The following is a 16,065-nucleotide window of genomic DNA, read 5'->3' on the forward strand; positions in this document are numbered from 1 at the left end:
TAAAAGGCAAGGGGCTATCAACCCCAAAAGGGTCGAAGCCAAAAAAAAAATCTTCGTCCCAAATTCTAAAAAGTGCAATAATCACTAAAAGGCAAGAGGCTACCGACCCCAAAAGGGTCGAAGCCAAAATACCTTGGCCTAAAATCCTAAAAGTGTCGTAAGCACTAAAAGGCAAGGGGCTATCGACCCCAAGAAGCTCGAAGCCAAAATACCTTCGCCCTAAACACCTATAGTGCAATAAACGCTGTAAAACAAAGGTCTGCTAGCCTTAAAGCGGTCAAAGGCACGCGACGCACCAAGCAGCATAACACACACCAAAAACACAAGGGACTCTCGACTCCCAACATGGCCAAAGCCAACATAACCTTCGTTCATTTCTAAGCACTAGGGGGGGACACGTTTTCAAAAACAATGCCTCAACTGCCCAGGAAAATAAAACCCCGACTACCGTGCAAACAACATCGAATCATTTCTCATGCATCGCAACAAATATATACACAAGATAACTTGTTCATCACATACTTTTGTCCAAACCCCTAGATACTCCTAGCACCGCTAGCATGCAAAAATTCAGCAACACTTGCTCCCAAATGAGCAAAACTGAACCGCTCCCACTCCGACCACGGTGCAGAAACACCTTCGCGCCGGACCCGTAGGGGGGAAACAATGAGTACTTGAGCTGGCACAATCGCTTAGCCAAAGGTGGGAATATTTACATCATTTTCATCTAAAAAACATCCAAAAACCAAAAATACTAAGTTCCTTCTCAAGCCAATCCTAGACCCTCGGATCAACAGTTGTCGAGCCGCCAGAGCTCCCAGCAATGTCGGTGACCTTCGCACCTTCATTAATCACCACCTTCCCAGTAGCACGAGCTCGTTTTGACTGCCAAAAGGAGCAAATAGCTAATAGTTAGCCTAGAATTAGCTAAACATTGGCCGAGACCAAAGAGCAAGCGAGAAACAACAACCTCCTCCAGCGCAGCCTCTCACACAGCTTGTCACGCCCCAAATTATGTGACAGCGCCGCATGTGCATGAATGAAATTTCATACACATAGAAGGCATGAGTGTACATCATAAACAGCTAGCCAAGCTTTATTCATATCAGAGTTGCCAGTACCAGTATATTACAGCTTTACTTCCCGTTGTATAGTACACAAACAACATCCTTTCCTATACTCCCATCCCTCGGCAAGTCTACTCTAGTTCTTGTTTGCTTTTATTCATGGAGATACAACAGCAGTGGTTGTCTAGTTGTTGTCTGAAGTACTAACACTATGCATGCATGTCGTCATCGATATCACCTCTCCCAATCAAATCAAGACTATTCTTCTCCCCTTCTGCGCATATCAAAAGGAAGAGCTAATATGAGTATGTTTACACACACTCTGCAAGAATAATAAGGAATTAAGGCATAATTAAAAGTTAGTCAGCTAATTAAAACAATATACTCTGCAGAGATATATCACATGTACCGTCATAATCTTTCTCCATTAATATTTTATATAGGGTACTGCCCTTCATCTGAGAATCACGTCACCAAAGACCCTACTTGTATGAGTTGTTCCTACTCACACTGACCACAGCCAGTCTGTGCATCATTATTTCAGGTTTTGGTCGTCTCAGGCTGAGCATACCAATACTTACCCAGATAATGACGATGTTACTGCAATTAATTAATATAATTCAACTGTCTTCAAATCATATAGTAGCTCACGGCATATTCTGCCTAGATCAGCTTATCACATTGCTAATTAATTTAGAGCAGGTTAATAGATATACACAGTCTTGCCTTGATTAATGAGTATTCCTCCTGTTATCAAAGCTTCTTTTGTAGATCCTGGTAAAACCAATAGCTGCAAGTTACTAGGAACATCATCAATTAGCAAGAATAGGTGAGAGTTTCATTTGTGCGCCATGCATGCATGAGTTAGATGAAGGCTTTGTTTAGTTACGAAATTCAAAATCACAAATCTATCACATCAAAAGAGAATCTTACAAGCATGGAGTACTAAATCAAGATGAAATAAAAAATGAATTGCATAGTTTGCTTACATTGCGAGACGAATCTAATAAGCCTAATTAAGCTATGATTAGACACTAAATTGCTACAGTAATTGCTACAATACACATGCTCTAATGATGGATTAATTAGGCTCATTAGATTCGTCTCGTAGTTTACAGACGAGTTTTGTAATTAGTTTTGTGATTAGTCTATATTTAATATTTCAAATGTGCAAATATTCCATTTTTACAACTTTACACGGGCAACTAAACGAGGCCGAAAAGTGACTAGACTTGATTAATAGGCTACTGTCGTTACTGCATGCTCATCACCTACGATAAAGAAAAAAACTGAAAGGAACAGGACATCAGTACCTGAATTTGCTCCTTCCTTCTTCCAATTCCTTGACTAGAACTCGTTGTGTCTGTGTCGTGTATTTTGTGTGTGGTGCGATTACGGCAAGAGCACAGGGGCTCCTATTTATAGAAGTGTGATACCGAAATATCTCAGAGCGCTGTAAATGAGATGAGAAGATTATCTCCTCTCGAGTTTTCTTTCATTTTTTATACCGGTTGATCTTATCCGGTTCGTTCTCATCCATCCACCCTAGGCTGCGGTGGTCATGATATCAGCTGCAGTGAATACTTGCCTAGCTACTTCCATGTTGCGCTTTTATTTTCTTATAAAGATAAAATCTACTGCCAACATTTTAGCTTGTGGGAAACAACTGTATCCGAACAACTGCATCCTACTACACTTTTTTTTGCACATGTTATTCTTATTAGTATTATTGTTACTTAATATTATAGAATCTTACACAGCTTGTCGCCCGGCTGTCCTCCAGAACCTCCGCAAGAAGGCCTTCTTCACTGATTGCACATTTGAAATATTGGCCTCCAACGACAAGTACTCAGGGTACTCAAAGTCAGGAGCAGCCAGTTTCGCCAGGTCCCCCACAACCTTCGTGATCCAGCAAAGCCAACAAAGTCTCACAGGCGACAACGGTTGAGTTGTCCGAGGTGTTGGTCAGTATCCCTGAGAGGCAAGAAAATTCATTTAGAATCCAGCTCAATAGCCCTGAAACCTCACTCCGGACTCTTTGACCAAGGGTTCAGGCTCGGCCCTGAAGGTGGCCAGTGCATCCCTGTACTCCTCAAAGATTTTGTCGCTCTTTTCTTCGATCTCGTCGCAGGCCTCAGTGAGAAAATTCGTGTTCTCCTCCGCCTCCTTCACCTTGCCAAAACACTTCACACTACAAAAAAATCTAGTGATACATGACGTTTAAATTTCGTCACAGATCACTAAAAAACTGTCATAAAGCAGTATCTATGACGATCTCAAATAGCGTCATGTATCGAGCGTCACAGATCACACCTCATGACGTTTCTTAAATTTTCGTCATAAATTGCTTGATCCATAACGTTTCGAAAACGTCAAAGAATGTTCCTGGCCCCCAAAGCCCAACCCAAACCCATTTTCTATGACGAAAATAAACGTCATAAATAATATAATTTTCGTCACAAATTCAATTACTATGTCACGCATTGATGACATGGCAGATGATGTGGCTGGTGACTTGGTGATGATGTGGATAGCAATGATAATGTGTCAATCGACGTGGTCAATGACATGGCTGCTGACATGGGAATTACGTGGAAAATGGTGCTGTCTTGGCCAGTGACGTGGCATTAGACATGGCAGGTGACGTGGCAAGTGACATCAGCAGTACAGCCCATGAGTAGATGGGCCCAATTCAGAGTGGGCCACCAAGTTGGGCCTGATTTCAGTCCAAAATTAATTATCAGCTAATAAAATTTCAGCCCAAAACAGATTTTCAATCCAGAATTCACAGTAACATTTCCAGCCCAAATTGACATGAAGGTTTGCATAACATACAGTTTTCCCATCACAATCAGAATTAGTAAATTTCAAGACTTTACACAATTTACCAAAAACAACAGAAGTTCAATTTCATCAAGAATATGAACCAGCAGTAGCAAAGTTTGGTTAAACTTGGACCAAAAGGTAACAATCCAACAAAATATGAAGCTGCAGCAGCAAAGTTTGTTTTTCCTGCAAAAGATGAAGCATGTTGTCTTCTTGTAGCATTGTGCAGATTATGCACATGTTGTCTTCTTGCCTGCATGAATTAATCACCAAAACTAATAACAATAAGCATAGGGATATGACTTCATAATCTGAAACTTATACTGCACATATGCAATATGAACTATTTATTAGCAGTATTGTTTTTCAGTACTCACCATAGAAAAGGAGTTCTAGGAAGGGTCAAGCTGAAGGTTCGTACCAGTAATGCACAGGGTCCTGTTTCTGCACAGCTAAGTACTGAGTACGAGATGCTACCATGATTCCCATATTTTTTTAGTACTGAGTACACCATTCTGATAGCTAAAGTATGTTTAATTTTTATTATTGGAGTGTAACTCTAAAAAAACAGTTGCATCTAAGGACTCAATTTCATGCAGTTAGACAAACACATAGAGTTGATTCTGAAAAACTGAATCTATTTTGTTTCGACCAGTGCTACCAATACATCAGCTAGAGAAGTATTTCAGTGAACATGAAGCTAATGAAATGTGCAGCACTGGCTAGCAATGAATCACACACATTCTGTATAGCCTGCAAAATTATCAACTAAATAGCATAGAAGCATGTAGTTGAGACCTGAAAGAAAGAAGCTCAGAGGAACATTCAGAAGAAAGACCTTGAAAACTATATTTCGAGAAAAAGTAGTAGTACCGCGTGTGGCCGCCGGCGTCTTTCCAAATGAGTTGTGGTGCAGCCAGAGTTACCATGATAGCCTCTCTGAACGGGGAACGGACGCGCGGCATCAGCAGCAGCGCTCGGCCGCAGGTGCACCGGGCATCTGCAGCAGCGCTCGGCCGCCGCAGGCGGCACCCGGCCATGGCGTGTGGCCTCAGGTGGCGACGCATAGGCGTATCCCACGGAGGAGGTGCCTGGCCATGGTGATCATCCTACTGAGGCGCTGGACTGCTGGAGCTCCCGCCGGATGGATCTGAGGAAGAGAGCAGCGATAGATATGAGAGAGAGAGAGAGGCCCAGCGGCCAGCCGAAGCTGACCGGATCTGGGAAGCGCGTGCACCTGAGTTGGACAGGGTTGGGGTGTGGGCGATGGCGCCATGGCTGCGGGCGGCATCTGCTCGGATCGGGTGACGGCGGCGGAGGACCCTCCGTGGGCAGAGCCCATCGCCCAGGAGAGATCTACGGCTACTGCACGCCCGTCCGGCCCGTCAACGCCACCTCTGCTTCGCCCTCGGGGCCCGACAGCACGTCCGCCTCGCCCCCCGCGGCCGCCGCAACGCGAGCTGGAGGAGGAGGAGAGAAACCTGCCCCCATGGGATGGGGAGCCCACGGTCGCCACGGTCCCCGTGGACTGGCGCCCATGGATCTAGGTGGAGGACATCCTTGGGTGGAATCGCCTGGTGGAGTTGGAAGAGTAGGGGAAGGAGAGGAGCGGCGGCCCGGGAGTGGCGGAGAGGAGAGGGAGCAGCTAGGGTACCAGGACTCGCCTTTTATACTGTGTGAGCACGATCGTAATCGTCAGATCGTGGATGGACGGTTAGGAATCATTGGGCCGGATAGGGCGAGCCAAATAGAGCTCATAACTACCTCAGATTATTTTTTTCCTTTTTTCATTTGAAATATCCTTGTGAAGAAAATTGTAAATATGTTTATGTCATGGGTGTAAATATATTTTTTGCATGTACAAAACAATATGTCAGTTGCTGTTGATAATTCTCAACTTTTTTGCAACATATTTGCTATTTTCTACCACTTAATTTAATTTATGTGTGCTTATGAAAAGAAATTCCAATTTGAACTACATGTGCCACCAGAATTGATTCAAAAAAATTGTATAAAATTCATATTTAACTGTATGTCATGTATTGTAGCTCATTTCCTCTATAGATATGAAAACTTTTAACTTTCTTCTGGAGAGAACTCAAACTTATATCCCCAAACAACTATCCAATAATTGTAGTAATATTTAAATTTGCTCAAAAAATTCTAAATTTTGGCATGGAATCATTTTACGAAAAAAAAGCTTATAAAGAAAGTTTCACACGATTTCACAACTTTTTAAATACATATTGTTTACAAAAAGGACGCGTGTACACGATGTTTCATACACTTGAACTTAAACTTTGAACTTTGCACATCATTGTTCATTTTCTTCCTCAGATACATTTAAATTTTGGATACTGCCTTTCCTTTACCATACTAATGATAGCTGTGCATTTACATTGCAACTTTATATGCAAAAAACATTTTTTTTATTTTTAAATAACTAATAATGGGACCCTTGTGAAGAAAATTATAAATATGTTTATGTTATGGGTGTAAATATATTTTTCACATCTACAAAACAATATGTAAGTTATCGTGGAGAATTCTCAACTTTTTTGGAACAAATTTGCTATTTTCTACCACTTAATTTAATTTATGTATGCTTATAGAAAGAAATTCCAATTTGAATTTTTATGTGTTTTACTTCCCGTGTGACGCTGGGCTGGAGTGGGTCGGATTGAGATAGGCCGTGCCTGAAAGCTGAGCCCATGTGCACTGTGCTCGACGTGGGCACGTGGCCTAGCATCTCGGCTCGGCCCATCGGCCGGTGTGCACGGAACCAGCGCGCGGCGCTGCTCACTCGCTCTGTGCGGTGCTGCGAAAGCAGCCCAGCTCCAGCTGCTGGTCGGTTTCGAAAAAAAAAAGCAACTGGTCGGCCCGTGCGTGCATGTAGGTGGCCAGGCGACCACCACGCCCTTCCCTGATGGCAGCAATAATTTAGTTTGTAATATGTCACTTTCGTCTTGGTGACCCCGGGTTCGAATCCTAAATGTCTCATTTTGCCTCTTTGTTCGAATTAAAACATCGGATAACTTATTATAAAATATTCAATACCTGACATAGAACTAAAACCGATGCTGTGGTGTAATGGAAAGGTGGGTGCCTTGTATCCCTGCGGATCAGGGTTCGAAACCCTCTACCCCCATCACTACTTTTTTTTTCTTTTTAACCCATATTGATAATTTAACAAAACAAAATAACGCCTAGCATTAATGATGGCATAGCTCATTAGTAAGTCATTTTTATTATATGTTTGAGATTTGAGACTAGGTTTCGAATCTCATATGTGAAAATATTTTTGCTCTTTTAAATAACTAATTAAGACAACATTGTGAAGCAAAATGCAAAAACTAACAATCTTATAGATCCCAATAAAAAAGAACTAGCTCGCATCTTGTGTTTATTTGTTTATGAAATATGCCTCAAACTAAAATCTGGTAATAGAATAATACGCATATTTCCAACATGATTTGAATGTAATTAAAACTAAATAACGAGCCATGGCACAACTAAGGAGGGGTCCCGGTGGTTAGTTGTGATCGACTTAAACCCACCGCGCGCCTGTATAAAAATGATGAATGCCAAAACATATACTAGTCAAAATAACTATGACGATTTTTGTGACATTAATGCTGAAACGTCATTGTTTTGTGGGCTCGATTACGACGAATTCAATAAAACGTCATATTTTGTGGGCTCAATTATGACGAATTCAATAAAATGTCACAAAGTTCTGGGTCTAGGGTCCATACCTTCAAATTCGTCATAGATTGTGTGCAATTGTGACGGTCTATTAAAATGTCATAAAATTTTCATCATAGATCACCACATTTCTTGTAGTGTCACAACTTCTTCCCGCAGACCCTCAAGAGCCTCATCCTTCGAGTCCAAAGCCTTCTACATTTCGGCGGTCACCTCATCTTGTTCTTTAACTTTCTTGCCTAGCTCCTCGACCTAGGCCGACTCCAAAGAACGAAGCTTCTCAAGAGTTGCAAATTCAGCTTTCAGCTTCTCGTTCTCCAAAACCAATTGGAGCCTCTCAGCGGAGCTGTCCAGCGTCCTGTTGCTGTCAGCTCTAGCACTGCGCACAACCTCTTTACAGGCGATCAAGGCATGTTCTCAAAAGAACATCTAGTCAGAGGTTCGCATAACCGAGAAATCTCGCTCATATATCCAAACAATAGAAAGCATACCTTCACGCACAAAGATGCTAAAATGCGCCCGAGGTCCTCAGTGCCGTACACACTCAAACTTTTCTTGAAACCTGCCCAAGACACTACGATTTTTTAAAAAAAACTCACCTTCGATATCAAAGTTTTCCACCTACAGCTGAGTGGTCTCGGCGCTTGAGGAAGAACCAGCTCCCGCAGGCAAATCCATCCTCACAGCGTCAAGACCAATCTCCTTGATTAGCATTGCCATCATTGTGGCAATATCTACTTCAAAAACCAAGCGAAGGTAGGGATCAATATCAGGTCCTTGAAAGTTAAGAGGACGAGGTAGAAAAACCCCACCTAGTTCACCAAAACGACGAAGGTCGTCATCCTTCGCGTCTTCACCCACCGGGATCGTCGCCACATCATCCCGTGGGGCTTCATGAAGCGGTTCACCTTCAGGAGCACTTGTCGCCCCTTCCAAGGGAGGTCCGGCCGCCGTCAAAGGCAGAACCTCTGCGTGAACCTTCGCTGCAGGTAGGACAGCTTGTTGTGGGGTGACTTGCTCCTCATCGTCACTGTCAAAGTCAAGTAAGCTGGCCATTTGGCCACCAGCCCCATGCTTCTAGTGTAGATCGACGATGATCTTACCAACGTTGTTTGGGCATGAAAGAAGGGACCCAAACTGGTCAAGATAAAGTTCCACCTTCTCTCCCCGCGGAGGGGAATAGCTTACAGTCTCCGCTAACTCCTTCATAAAAGAATCACTCCCCATTTCCCTCCCCGAAAATCTTCGCAGATACTTGTCTAGAAGAGTACCTTTCTTCTTGAGAGCTTCCAGCTTTATAGTGGAAACCTGCGCGACAGGTGCTCGCGGAGGCCTTTCACCCGTGGCCCGCGACGACACATCAATTGTTGGCGAGGCGGGCTTCTTCAACTTCTTTGACGCAGGATCTTCGCTTGAAGTCCCGACTCCCCTCCCTCTATACCCTAGCTTGGGGGGTTCCTCCCGGGCGGCATATTTCACCCCATCAGAAAGAGAGATTTACTTGAACACCTTCGAGGCAGCAAACCATGAAGGAGTCAAATTCCTTCGACAGAAAAGGACCAACTAATTCGGCCACCTCCCGTCCAACCTCCTCAACAATAGTCTCATCCGTTTTTCCCTCCGGTCTCACCAAGTCAAACCTTGGAAATTGCACAGTCTCCTTCAACCCTCCAACCTTAATCTTCAACAAAGCGCGAGGCAACCACCCAGCAGCGAGGGACCACACCTTCGCGTAGATGAACTCCTCAACCAAGTCTCTTCCTCCGATCAGCCGCGCAGCAGATGCGAAGGCGGCACAACATCCTTGTAACCAGCACTTGACCTCCGAAACTCTGCCTGGTTCAAGTGCTCAAGGGGGAACACCTTCGACGCCAGTGGGTAAGACACCTTCGTCGGGACCTTCTCATCCAAGAAACCTATCTTCGCGTAAAACCAGTACTGGGCCCAATTAGCATCCCATCTGTTCTTCTGGCAGTAAGACAGCTCAATTCTCTCAATCTTCAAAGTTTTGTTGTTCCTCCTAGGCACGAAGGTGCAGCACCTACTCTGAGCACTGTAAGTCTCATCCTCACCCTCAAAACGTACATTCCGCCCTTGAGGGTGAAGTTCGTACAAGCGGCAAAAAGCATCCGCACAGATAGGCCCGTTGAAGGTCTTCACTGCCCAGAAAAACTTTGATAGCTGGACTATCGCGTTCGGCGTAAGCTGGTGGATCTTAACCTTGAACCTTGCCAATAGCTCCGGCAAGGTGGGATCCAGTGGGAAGCGAAGTCCCGCGACAAAGAAGTCAATGCATTCATCGTCATGAGGGACTGGAGTCTCCTCTCCCTTAGGAGCACGACAGATCCCGTCCCCAAAGTAGCCCCTATCCACGTAGGATGCTAGAAGCGCCGCAGATACCAACGAAGGTCCGAACCTTAGCGTCGCCTCAGGCTTCTCGCGACCAATCAACTCTGACACTTCGGCGTCAACCAGTGAAATATCCTCTTCATCCTCAGACATGTGAACCTTCTCTTCGGCAAAGGTCACAACTTCATCAATCTCCTTAGCAATTATCCTCACACGAGCTATACCTGGCAATTAAACCAAAATAGCAAAACTAAGTCTTGCCTTAAAAAAAACTTAAACATACAACAAGACGAAGCTTAGCAAAGCTTTTGGAAACCCACAAGTCTCTCATAGACACAGCGAAGGGGACGACTAATGGGCGGCCAACACGTGTTGGTTGCGTAAAAGCAACGAAGGTTTGCAAGGCTCAGAAAGCATGAAAGTGACGCCTCCCCCCTACATAGGGAGGTAAAAGTGCACAGTAACTCCCAGCGTCAAAAACGAGAAGAAGCCCAAACATCATCCAATCCAAACCCGACACATGTAAAAAGTTAACCTTTGACTCGTGCCAACCTCCGACGCCCGGGGAAGACGTTTTCTGCAGGTGATCAAGTTTCGAGGGTTCAGCCCGTCGAAGTCGGCCCTCGCCCATGAGGGGCTACTATTAGGGATCGCTACCCCGAGCTCCAGAGGTTCCTCCGAAGGTATGACCTGAAGGTCGCCGGCCCGAAGGTGACGAACACGGGCGAAGCCGGAGAGCCACTCTCTAAGGTGGTTGAGAAGCCCGCCCGAAGATGACGTGTGCCAGCGAAGCTGGAGGCCCACTCTCGAAGGTTGTCGCTGAGCACGAAGGTGACCCCGAAGGTAATCGCATCCTTCGGGGTAGCGTAAGGAGCACACTTCAACAAGGGTAGCAAAATGGTACACTCCTACTTGCGTGGAATGACCCTTCGCTCGGAATATTCGTACGAATATTCCAGGCGACTGAGGGTATTTTCGTCATGATGTAACATGGGTTGGGGGTATAAACACCCCCACCGAACATGTACTAAACACGCACTTGAACGTAGGCAAAGTTCTGTCTCGTTGCATTGCTTTCAACCTTCGTTTCGCGTTTACTGTTTATGCTTTCTGCTTGGGTGATCAAGAAACCTAGAACCCAATGCATCATATTTAAGATCAATCAACAACGGTATGTAAGTTAATCCATACAGTTTGGTACCTCTGAAATCAACCATACAGTTGATAGTAATATAATACCAAAAAAAATCAAAGTAAAGAAAATCTACCATAAAGAAACAAATAATGGTACAATTTGATTTAAAAGATTACGTAAATGTGAAAAGAGCTTGAAATGAAAGGCATTCATCAACCAAGTACTAGCCTCAAGCAGCTCATACGATCCTATAATCCTATATAGAGAAGGATCTCAGGGAGATCGTCGTCATCCGGCAAAGTTACTGGCGTGGCAGGGCAACAACGGTGCTTCATCTCTCTGATCTGCCTCTCACATGTCGTCCAGGAGGGCAGTATTTTTTCTTTTTTCAAAAAACAACCAAGAAATCAGTACAGTCTGGGCTAGGGCTGGATAACGCGCCGGGCCCAGCTTGACCGGGCTCGTTATGCTAACAATAACAAGTTGGCACCGCTCAGCTTGTTAACAAAACGAGCTAAAACTTCAACTTGGTAGCAGCTCTAGTTAAGCTTTAAAAGTATCATAAGAAGATGGTAAAAACACCGCATGTACAAACATCCGATTCGGTGTTATATAAACAAACTTTTATGAATTGGAGAATAACATTAAAATTCATAGGCGAGGGATCAAGACACCAAACATACATGATAGCTATCTGTTGAGCTCATACACTTTTTTTTTTTGAAAGGCAGCTCATACACTGTTCTTTTTAGTGGATAATGCATACTTTTTTACGTATGCTCTTCAAGAAGAGGTCAATGTCCACCAGTGTCAGTAGAGCGCTTTGCATTGAAACAACAGAACTCGGAAGATCCAGCCTGAACCCTGCGGATTAAAGTTGAACATGTCCCAACAGAAAACAGCCAAAACAAAAATAATACCCTAGTACATCTACAACAAATTTAGTATGTTTGCAGTCACGTGTGCATTGTCCCGTTCGTTTTTCTGTCTTTTGATGTTTTTTTACTGTTTCAGCTATTTTTCCAGCCGATTTTTTTCTTGTTGTCCCTGACATCATTTTTCGACTGGTTTTGACTTTTTGCTAACCACATCGACCATTTCCTGCCGCCCTACTTCTGCTACGTGCCATGTTTTGAGTAGTAAAAAAATTTGACTGACACCTAGTATTGTTTAATCATTCCCTTCGAACAAATAAGGATTTGAAAATTTACCAGCACGACGGAAAGCCACTTCATTTGGGCCTTTTCCCGTAGGCTGGGCCAGGAAAGTCAGAATTTTTTTATTTTTATATTTTTTTATTCGATTTATCAAAAATATATGTGGCTATATTTTTTTCAAAAATGTCACCCTGCCGCCGGATCGTTTGGCGGTAAGGAGTTACCGGCGGATGAACCGGCGGTAAGTTCCTTGGCCCACGGCCCATGGAAGCTACCGCCGTTTGATCCGGCGGTAGCTCCTTACCGCCAAACGAACCGGCGGTAAGTGCTACCGCCGCGCTGTAGCCCGGCTATAGCCGGCAGCTACAGCCGGCTGCAGCTGCCCTGTAGACGGTAGCGCCCTACCGCCGTTTGAAACGGCGGTAGGTGTTCCCACAATTTATTTTTAATTATTTTATATGATTTCACTGCTGTAATTAATTGTAAAATTATTTTAAAGACTGTCTGAACTGTAATTATTTTCTTTACGTTTGGAGATATTTCAGAAAATAATAGAGATAGCGGAGGTTAGGGAAATATTTTTTTTAAAATTTATACAAATTAGATTTAACTCTAATAGTCTGTGAAAATATATTTTCATGAGATATTCATGAGTTTCAATTACAATTTCGATGTCCTGTCACCTTGCATCTGATTCTTCTGCACCCCCGCTATAATTAAAAATGTGGGAGTACCTACCGCCGTTTCAAACGGCGATAGACATGCGTGAACCATGCCTATAGACCAAATACCTCCATCTATAAATAAAACAACGCTCCATCTCATATGAAGTCAGTAGCCATCTCATACAAAGTCTTTAGCCATCCACGCACGGCCACCATGTCTTCCTCTGGTTCTACCTACATTCCGTGGAACAAGATTAGAGAACATGTACCTCAAGGAGTGCAGGTTCCAATGTGCTTCTGCGGTTCGTTGTGCAAGCTGATGGAGTCCAAAGTTTTGGGCGATGACTTCGGCAGGAGGTTCTTCATGTGTGAGAACTACGAGTACGATCCGCCAAAACGCTACGGCAAGAACAAAGCGAAGGTATCACCTCGCACTATCTAGTTTGCGCCTTCGGAGTTGAGTATGTTTATTCTAACTCGGTTTGGAAATAGAGTCCACCACCTCTTTGTGATTTCATACAGTGGCTGGACACGGAGCAATCGACCGAAGCTAAGGAACACGTTGAGCGCCAAGCAAGCTGGGCTGCGGAAAGGTGGCAGCGAATGCTGCAAGAGGAAAAAATGGAGGAGAAGCGCAAGAAAGATAAAGAAGAGATCGAGAAGAGGTTCGCAGAAGTGGAACGTCGGTAGGCGGAGGAGCGTGAAGCTGATAGGGAGAGAAAGCGAGAGAGGGCCCGCCGTGCGAAGGAGGCGGGACCCGAGGCTATTAGGAAGGGGAAGTATCCTCGGTGCACTCAGTAGATGACTATCATGTAATGTTCGAATTTCATATTCCCTAAGGCATGTTAGGTCTAGATGGAACACGACGTTAGCGTGTTCCATGTACATGCCAGTGCAATTGTTATTGTAATTTCAATGTCAAATTAATCGGCATTGTGTAATTTGTACTAGCTGCAACTAAATTATTCAGTAGCATTGCCCTACAAATAAACTTTTCAGACCGACGCGATGACAACTCCATTGGCATATATCGACCAGTACACACAATAAAAACAGTGAAAACAATCACCGTTCAAACATTGAACACAAATTAAATAGTGGTCCACACAATTCAACGCACAGAACACAGGACATGGCATGTCAGGACCTGTTGCAAACTACGGTAACGAGGTCCAATAGTAAACCTAATATGCCTTAGGTAATTCGAACAAACGTTACATTATTTATTCAGACGGAGCAGTACAACATCAATCATTCACGGGCAGTATCCTTATCACGTCCCGCGATGTCTGGTTTTGCACGCTCGCATTTGCGTAAATCTTCATTCACCTTCTTTAACCACTCCATATATTGCTGATCACGATGGGTGATCCACGTGTCAATCCACTCATGGAAATGACACCAATGAGTATGCATGTCATCACCAGCGTATTTTTGCAAACAAGAAACGATTCAAAATTAATAAAAATAATAAAATCATATTTACAAATTAATCTATACCTGTGATGTTGCACCTCTTTTTTGGACTTCCTCGATATTCTTACAACACCAAAATCTCTAGCCAAAAGTCTCGTAATCACGAGATATGTTCGGAACACAACGCATTTGGCAATAGCAAATGGGTGGCTCTACACCTTTCGACCATACCTTGCAATCTGTAATACATCTATTGGGATCGTTAAGAGAGGGTCCTAAATTAGCCTCCATTTCCCGACGGAAAGCTGCCCGAGAGAATGAGGAGCTCATAGCTGTTTGGTTGGGCTAATTAAAAAAAGTGGAAACTGAATTGCAAGTTTGTGCTCTCAGGAACCACAAGGTGCTCTTTTATAGACGCAGGGCTGCTTGCATGTCCAAGCACTTTGAACACAGATATTATCTCTCACTGCTCCACAGTCGTCCACGGTTCTGCACTCGCACGCTCCACAGATAATATTTCTGTTCTACGATTTTTATGAGACAAATATGTCTGTTTGAACTCATTAATATTTTCAATTATATTCGTATGTAAACTAATATTTTCAATTACCTGCTCTACGATTTTGTATCGTAATAATTTATTTTCGAATCACTAATATTTCTACACATATAAAAACAAATTTCTACACATGAAACTATATTCAAATAATTACACCCTAAAAAATATTTCTACACATAAAACTATATTCAAAAACACTAATATTTCTAATTCTAATGTACCAACTATTATTACTAAAATTAAATTTAAAAATATACCTGCGATCCTAGTGGCGAGCGCCGCCTCGGTGCGGCGGCCGGGAGAGCGCTGCGAGCCGCGCCGCCGGCAAAGCCCGGCGCGCGTGTAGGAGCCGCGCGGGGGCGGGCGTGCGCGCGTCGGCGCGGGGCATCGCGCGGGCGGCGGCGCGGGCGGCACGGGCGGCGGTCGGCGCGGGCGGCGGCGCTGGGGAGCGGCCGCGTGGTGTTTAATACTCCGGACCTTACCGCCGGTTGAAACGGCGGTAGGTGCTTACCGCCGGACGCCGTTTCAACCGGCGGTAAGGCCCGGCCCACCACGGCCCACGGCGGAAGGATCCTACCGCCGGTTCATCCGGCGGTAAGAACCTTCCGCCGGATGATCCGGCGGCTTGGTGACATTTTTGAAAAAAAAATCACGAAATATATTTTTGATAAATAAAAAAAATAAAAAAATAAAAAAACTCGGACATCAAGGCCACCGGACCGCTTCCCTGAATCCCTGTAGGCTGTCGCACGCCAGGTCCAATCCCCCGGAATTCCTATCCATCTTCCGAAAGAAATAAATTTATACATCTTCCATTATTGGAGATTCGTGCATAGAGAAATAGATTGTCAGAATCTAAACAGAATCTAAACAGCTACGTGGTGACCGGGTGCGAGGTGGGCCGAGCCAATAGCGGACAGAGCATGTGCGTGTGTGGGAGGCAGAGAGGAGACATTGGTAGTTGAGTTGGTACGTGAGGGCATGTCAACATCGGATCTCAAATTTCGAATGAAAATTTCTCCTAGACCATTCATCTTTTCTAAAATCCGTTTGAAGAATATTATTCCTTGCATTTAATGCTGCAAAATGAAATCCAATATGTTATTGTATTCTTTAAGTTAGCATTTCAACATTTTAATAGACTAGTTCAATATTTTTACTATATTATTCCAACATTGATAGTATA

General features: G+C 44.0%; 1 long non-coding RNA gene across 1 annotated transcript; it reads right to left on the minus strand.

Annotated features, from left to right (window-relative positions):
• Window positions 1-449: 449 nt before the first annotated feature.
• Window positions 450-2,474, minus strand: LOC120680088. The gene is made up of 2 exons (XR_005677460.1): window positions 971-2,474; window positions 450-885 (listed from the first exon to the last, which is right to left on the minus strand). It is a non-coding gene; the product is annotated as an uncharacterized LOC120680088 (long non-coding RNA).
• Between the last annotated feature and the right edge of the window lie 13,591 nt (window positions 2,475-16,065).

Source organism: Panicum virgatum, chromosome 6N, assembly GCF_016808335.1.
Source record: "Panicum virgatum strain AP13 chromosome 6N, P.virgatum_v5, whole genome shotgun sequence".
NCBI lineage: Eukaryota > Viridiplantae > Streptophyta > Magnoliopsida > Poales > Poaceae > Panicum > Panicum virgatum.